The 8109-nt window shown below is 42.3% G+C and overlaps 1 pseudogene; it reads right to left on the reverse strand.

Moving 5' to 3' along the window:
* Positions 1-1622: 1622 nt before the first annotated feature.
* LOC136119025 (large ribosomal subunit protein uL1 pseudogene) lies at positions 1623-2278 on the reverse strand (annotated as a pseudogene).
* Positions 2279-8109: the final 5831 nt, after the last annotated feature.

Consider the following 8109-nt stretch of genomic DNA (forward strand, 5'->3'; position numbering starts at 1 on the left):
GGCAGGCGGATTCTTAACCACTGCGCCAGCAGGGAAGTTCCTACCCCTACATCTTAAATTTTCTAGGCAATGATAATGAAAATCGTCTTTGATTTTGAGACTGATTATCACCAAATCCTTCCACATTCTGGTTCACTGGCTCGTGACTGTCCTGTAGATGTTGAGTTTTTGGTTCTGCTGCAATTGGCTGTGCTGCACAAACCTTTACTGCCTGGTGGCCTTAATGTGCAGCCGGTGTTCCTGTGTGATCGTCTCAAGAGCTGACCTCAGTGGTGCCTTTGGGATTATCAGTGTTGACCTTATAACTGCCCTTATTGTCCTGTTTGCTTCTCCTGATACCACTAAAGTTCCTATTAAGTTTCCGAAAGGTTAGCCTCATGCTTTTAATTTCTTACAGAAGACTTACAAGGAATTTGAGAAAAGTTTCTCCGGGCTTGGTAGTGCACTATCACATAGTGCCAGAGGATTCCTTCCTTGCCAGTAGTCAGCCAGGGTTCCTGAATAGAGCCCATGTACTTCTACTCTCTCTCACCTCAATAAGAATTCTCTTTTCTACTTGAGATTTTGCCTGGAGTGATTGGATATGGCCTGTTTCCTTATTATTTAAGCATGTTAGTTCTAATGTTCTGGGCTCCTACTGTCAGTTTTAAAGTCCTCCTGCAGGGAATTTCCTGGTGGTCCAGTGGTTAGGACTCCATGCTCTCACTGCCAAGGGCACGGATTCAGTCCCTGGTCAGGGAACTAAGATCCTGCAAGCTGTGTGGTGTAGCACCGCCCCCCGCCCCCCCCGCCCCCCCCCCACCCCCCGCCCGCAAAAAAAAAAAAAAAATCCTTCTGCAAACCTAACAGTTCACTGCCTACCCTGCCCAAATTCCTCTTGAGAGGGAAATCACTCCCACCCTAGTCCTTTGTTGCACTTATAGCAAAGGCTGGACATAACATGTGTTGAAGAGTAGAGAAATATTAAGTAAATTGTGGCATTAAAAGTGAGAAACACGTATTAAATACTATGTAGCAACTTGTAAAATATGTTTTCAAAATAATGTTAAATGAAGAGTAGAACCCAAATTGCAAAGACCTGCTTTAAATTATGAAAAAAACCCCAAAGCCTATAAAAATATATACACATGTGTGTAGAAATTCAGAGGAATAAAAAGTCATGGTCAGTGATTTTCTGTGTTCTTCATTAGCATGCAAGCTCTAAGAAGTCAGGGATTTTGGTCTGTCCTAGAACAGTGCCTGGCCTGTAGTAGTTTTTCAACAAATCTTTGTTGATTATTTAATGAATTGAATGTGGAGATTTCTTTTTGGTGGTTTTCATGTTTAATGCTATAGTAATGCTTGTTTAAATTAAAACAAAAACAAAAATTAAAAAGGAAATTCCCAATGATTTCAACCTTTTGAAAATACATTATAGTTTCTGCATATTCTCAACACCCTTGTTGGCCTTTTCTGGTCCTCTTAAAAGGTGGTGCCCCAGACAGGATATACTAGTCCAGATTTTGGCAAGCCAGTCCAGCATATAGAGGAATATTTTCTTCTCAGGATCTGGATACCACATCTCTATTTTACTTTATTTATTTATTTTTTAGTGGTAGGAGTATGGTTTATTAAGCTGTGCCTTAGTATAGGCGCTGGGGCTTGCCCATGATGCTCTTAATGTACAAAGTCCGGACGTTCTGCCAATTTTTCTTGAGCAATGACACCAGGAAGTTGACAGCTAAGTGGATGTTGTACACAGGCTCATCACTTGTCATCTTCACGTGGCCAACAGCCACTGCCAGACACAACACCTTCTTCATCTGGAACTTGATCTTGGACTTCACTTAATCAACTTTGGCCACCATGTTCTCATTATGGGTCAGCAAGGAAGGGAATTTGCCAGCCTTATTCAGGCCAGGGCCCAGAATTTGTGGGATCTGCTTGATCAGAGGCTCTGAAGCCAAAAAAGCATCATACTTCTTGGGCAGCTTCCTGACCAGTTTCTTATTCTTGTTGAGTTTCTTTAGTGCCTTCGTGTCCGTGTGGGGGATATCCACAGCCTTGGCCTCATCACACAGTGCTGCTGGTACCCCAGAACACATATAGAGAACTTGGGACGGGGAGTGGACTTAAGCCTGATGGCGCCCTAGAAGCGTTTGTCCTTCTGAGGGTTATAGTTCTTCAGGCTGATCTGAAGCTGCACCGTCTCCAAAAACTTATGGCACTTTCACTGGTTCCCATGCAGGACTTCCTGCACTGCCTTGTAGAGGGTGTCGCGGGAGACTTTGCTGCTCATGGTGCCTCGTGCTGAGATAAGCGGAAAAGAGCCACACCTCCATTTTAGAGTTTTTTGCAGATGTGACCCACTGTTGGCTTATACTGAACTTAGTTTGTTGGTATTTAAAACTTTAGTTTTGCTAATACATTATAACTATTTCCAGGTCTTTCCCAATAAGTATTTACCTGCTGATATAACAGAACTGGCCATCTTGCCTTTCATGTATTTTTGTTTTCACTGTCCACCTTCATTGGAAGTGCTAAGTAGTAGAACATTCAAAAGTTGGGCAGCCAGAGAATAAAAGAAGCAAAACCTCTGGAAAGTCTACATATTTTATAATTATCTCCAAATACTTTAATGATGACTATACATTTTCTAGGTGCTTTCTTCAGAATTCCTGAAATGGTAGGAAGTTAAGTACCTTAGATAAAAATCAGAAACTCATCCTTTGGTTCTGTCTTCAAATAGTGTTGAAAACCTGTTTTTTCCAGGAAAGTGAGCCATTGCAGTCTTACCATTATTTTCCAAATGCTTATCAACTGCCATCAGCTCTCCATTTTTTTTTTTTTTGTTTTTTTGCGGTACGCGGGCCTCTCACTGCTGTGGCCTCTCTTGCCGCGGAGCGCAGGCACTGGACGCACAGGCTCAGCGGCCATGGCTCACGGCCCCAGCTGCTTCGCGGCACGTGGGATCCTCCCGGACCGGGGCATGAACCCACGTCCCCCGCATTGGCAGGCGGACTCTCAACCACTGTGCCACCAGGGAATCCCAGCCCTCCATTTTTCATGGCCATCATTGTTTCTTATATTCATAGACCAGGTGCTGGCAAATTTTTTCTGTAAAGGTCCAGATAATAAATATTTTAGGCTTTGTGGGCCAGAGGGTCTCTGCCTTAACAACTCATCTGTGCTATTGTATCTCAAAGCTAGCCACAGACAATACATAAATGAATGGATGTGACCATGTTCCAGTAAAACTATTTACAAAAGTAGGCATCAGACCTAGTAGTTTGATGATCCCTATCATATACCCACCACCTTTACCATCTAAGAAGATAGAATAGGAGGACTCTATGGTGGAACTCATTTTCTTTTAGAATTTTTGAAGGACCTGCTTCTAGCTTCTAGTGTTCCTTTTGAAAAGTCCCTTGCTCTTCTAATTTCGTGATCCTTTTAACATTTTATTTATTTACTTCATGTTCCTTTTTTTTTTTTTTTTTTTTTTTTTTTTGCGGTACGCGGGCCTCTCACTGTTGTGGCCTCTCCCCTTGCGGAGCACGGGCTCCGGACGCGCAGGCTCAGCGGCCATGGCTCACGGGCCCAGCCGCTCTGCGGCATGTGGGATCTTCCCAGGCCAGGGCACGAACCTGCGTCCCCTGCTTCGGCAGGCGGACTCTCAACCACTGCGCCACCAGGGAAGCTCTCGTGTTCCTTTTTTTAAACCAGTCATTTTTTTCCCCCCTCTCTCTGTGAAGGCATCTTGTTCCCACCACTTTCTCATCGCTTTTCCTCCTCAGTACAGTGGAGATAATAATGTCTACTTTAGGCTTGCTGTGAGAATTGATAAGAATGTAAAGTGCTGAAAACAATGCTTGGCATATAGTAAGCACTTAGTAAATATTTGTTGCTATTATCATCAACGTCATCAATATTTTACAAACTGAAATGCCTTTTGCAGTGTTTTGACAGCCCATAACTACCTCCTGGAACTTTTCCTGGAACTGGGGAGTCTTGATTTCATAGACAAAGTGTGGGATAGCTTGAAGTGATGCTCTAGGGCTTTAGGATTAAGGACTGGGATGGGATAGTTCATAGCCCTGAGCCTAATATAGAGGTTGGAAAATCATAAGAATTTTGTTGCAAGTTGCACTCACTAAATTTGGAAAGAGAGGTCAGAGTACACATGTACGTTTCTTCTCCTCCTCCCAGGATTATGCATGTTAGTGTCAATCAGACTGTTTTCCAAGCTGTTAACTGTATTTATATTTTCAAAATGGAAGCTTTTCAGCACTGCAGGTTACTTTCCAGTTCTTTTTAAAGTGTTGTAACTGCCTTTTTATTTTAAATAGTTCTAGTTCTTGCAACCAGCATTTTATATTGCCAGTAAGAATTTAAGATAATTAGATCAATAGAGGTAACCACAGTGCCATTTGAAATAGTAGCTTTGAAAAAAGCAGATTTTTCCAGATTGAAATATTTTCATGTAGAAGCATACTTTATTTTCTCAAGTTCTCCTTAATTCTGTTTCTTGAGTATACTCTGCCTTCTGAGTGGCATGCTAGTAAAGATGTGGATAGGAACAGACATTCTTGTGTCATCTTTATGGAAAATAGGGAATCATTATAAAAATTAATTACTATTTGTTTAAACATTTTTATTTATTTATTTATTTATTTTTCGGTACGCGGGCCTCTCACTGTTGCGGCCTCTCCCGTTGCAGGGCACAGGCTCTGGACGCGCAGGCTCAGCGGCCATGGCTCACGGGCCCTGCCGCTCCGCGACATGTGGGATCTTCCCGGACCAGGGCACGAACCCATGTCCCCTGCATCGGCAGACGGGCTCTCAACCACTGCGCCACCAGGGAAGCCCAACATTTTTATTTTTGATGAGCCTAAAATTACATGAGATACACTGCCTTGCCCCCAAAGTTCAGCCTTAATTCAGCTGGTTATTTTACTAATCTTTGGTCCAGCAAGATAGGAAATCATTCTTACTCTGGGAAAAATAGCCTCCTTTAAGGGATATTTATATGCCAGACATTGTGTTAAGCACTATTATCTAATTTAATCTCCTAAGTGGTCTCTTCCTCTAGACTTTGTTCTCTAATAGTATATTCTTAATATAGCAGCCAGAGAGATGCTGTTAAATCAGAGATGTGGTTAAAGTCAGGTCATGTCATGCTAGAACCCTCCAATGGCTTCCTATTTCTGGCAAAATAAAAGCTAAAATCTTTACAGTGGCCTATAAGGTTCTATATGATCTGATTCCCTCTTAGTTCTCTGACCTCATCTTTTACCACTTATCCCCACTCTCTGCTCCAGCTCCTTAGCTTCCTTGCTTTTCCTTAATCATGCCTTTTCATTTCTGATTTCCTCTGTCTGGAACACTGCATGGCTGTTTCCTCAATTCTTTCATGTCTTGACTTGAATTTTGCTTTTTGCCCTATCGTCCTTCTCTGCTTTATTTATGTTTTTCCTGTAGCACCTATCACTAGATAACATGTCAAATCATATATTTATTTATTTTGCTTGTTTGATATTTCCCTTACCATAGGGCAGAGATTTTGTCTATCTTGTTCACTGTTGTCTCTGCATCACTTAGGACAGTTGCTGGTGCGCAGAATAAGTGCTCAGGAAACATTTGCTGAGTGAATGACTAAATTGCCACAGTACTGTGGCATGACCACTGTTATTACCTTCATTCAACAGGTGAAGAAACTGAAGCCCAGAGAGGTTAAATAATTTGCATAGGGTCACATAGTTCTTAACCATCCCCTTGAATGGCTTTATTTCCTGTTATATCTCATGCATTCTGTGCTAAATCATAGGACACTATTTTTGTGTGTGTGAATATCACATACGTATTCAGGCTTTTGTGCTCATGTTGTTTCCTCAGTGGGAGTATTCTCCTTTCCTGCCTCCTACTGAGGTAGAACTTTATTTGCAGAAGAAATGGTACAAATAGAAGAGTCAAAGAGAAGAGTCAAGGGTATGAAGGTTGTTTGGGGAGGTGGAAGGATAAATATTGTGAGCTGAGATCACATGGTGGGACATGCACATATGTTCAGGGAGCAGTTTAGCTAGAATGAGGTTTTGTTTAGGAGTATGATAGGTTAGAGAGGGAGAGAGTTACGCCCCTATTACTGGGAGCTTTGAGCTTCACGTTAAGGAGCTGATGTTTTTATCTTGTTGCCCTTTGAAGGTTTTTGAGCAGAAGATTGATAATGTATAACACTACTTTAAAAAATACTTAATTTTGCTATGGTGATGAGAATGCTTTGGAGTGGGAAGAGACTAAAATTAGGGACAATGTTTAGGAGATTATTAAAATGACATAGGCCTTACATGAGACGATAAAGGCTGAAGTTGAGAAGTGATAGTGGAAATAAAGCACAGAGATGAGATACTTAAAGTATAACTTTTAAAATCCAGACTCCTTACAGTGGCCTACAACATGCTGCATGATCTGACCTTTGCCTACCTCTGCAGCCTTATCCCCTGCCACCTTTCCTCTCATTCTCTGCTGTAGCAACACTGGCACTTCTTTGCTTTGAATGGACTGTTTGTCTTGACTCTAATGTCTTTGCACTTACCTTCTCTTTCCCTAATGTTTTTCTCCAAGTCTGGTTCATTCATTTCTCAGTTAAAATCACCTCTCAGGTCTTTCCTGACCACCAGTTTTTTTTTTTTTGTTTTTTTTTTTTGTAGTACGCGGGCCTCTCACTGCTGTGGCCTCTCCTGCTGCGGAGCACAGGCTCCGGACGCGCAGACTCAGCGGCCATGGCTCACGGGCCCAGCCGCTCCGTGGCATGTGGGCTCTTCCCAGACCGGGGCACGAACCTGTGTCCCCTGCATCGGCAGGTGGACTCTCAACCACTGAGCCACCAGGGAAGCCCCTGACCACCAGTTTTAAAGCACCGTCCCTTATTGCTTCATTCTTTGTTGCTATCATCAGAGTATGTAATCATTATCTGACTTTAAAAATGTATTTGTCACTGCCCCTTAGAATGTCAATTTCATGAGAGAAGGGACTTTGTCATTTTCACTGCTATATTCTTGTACCTGGAAACGTACCTGGCCCTTACTAGATTTGAAATAGGACTTAATAAATCACCTGGGCTGGAGGAGTCCTGTAAATCCAGGGTTTTCAGCTTGAGTATCTACCATTGATCAAAACAGAAAAATCTGGAGGGATTTTGGTTTTTGAAGGCAAGATGGAGTCTGAGGTGGGGGCACGACATCCAGATGGTGTTGTCCAGTAGGCAGTGGGAGATGTATAACTGCATCCTACGAAAATGGTTAGGACTGGAGCTATAATCCTTTTTTTTTTTTAAATGAACTACAGTGTAACATACATATAGAAAAGTGCAGATATCATAAATGTTCAACTTGTTGAATTTTACAAAATGAGCATACCCTTGATGTAGTGCCTAAATCAAGAAAAAATTATTAGCAGCACTCTTGAGGCTCCCTGGTGATGAGCTATAATTTTTTGTTTGTTTGTTTTGTTTTTGCAGTACGCAGGCCTCTCACTGTTGTGGCCTCTCCCGTTGTGGAGCACAGGCTCTGGACGCGCAGGCTCAGCGGCCAGCTGAGAAGCCCTATAATGTTTTAATTGGTATTTATTCTGTATCCTCTTTGATTATAAACACTTTGAGACAAGGACCATACCTATTTCACTTATCAAAATAGTCTAGTAAGGTGATTTTTGTTGATGATTGCTCAGAGGAGTCTTACTTTCGTTAATAGTCAACCCGGGGTGAGGAACTGTGCTCTGCAGGACTTTCTGTTGATTCCAGTCAGTCTTTGCTGTCTTCCTTGTCTCTGAACTCCTATAGCATCAGTCTACTACACTTGATTTAATACTTCATCTATGTTATCTGTGTTTTTTTAGTTTTTTCCATGTGTTCAGTTCATATCTCTATTAGAAAGTTCCTTGAGGTTGGGAACCTTGTCATATACTCCTTCCTCCCTCCCTCCCTCCCTTCGTTCCTTGAAATAGAATTTATTGTGGCTCTGATTATGTACATGTGAGATGTTCTTGCCAGGTGGGCCGGGCTCACTTGGCTTGTATAATACATACATCTGCGGGGCCTGCTCTCTGTGGCTGGGAAACGCCCACACTGGCAGT

The sequence above is a fragment of the Phocoena phocoena genome, chromosome 2 (assembly GCF_963924675.1).
Source record: "Phocoena phocoena chromosome 2, mPhoPho1.1, whole genome shotgun sequence".
Lineage (NCBI taxonomy): Eukaryota > Metazoa > Chordata > Mammalia > Artiodactyla > Phocoenidae > Phocoena > Phocoena phocoena.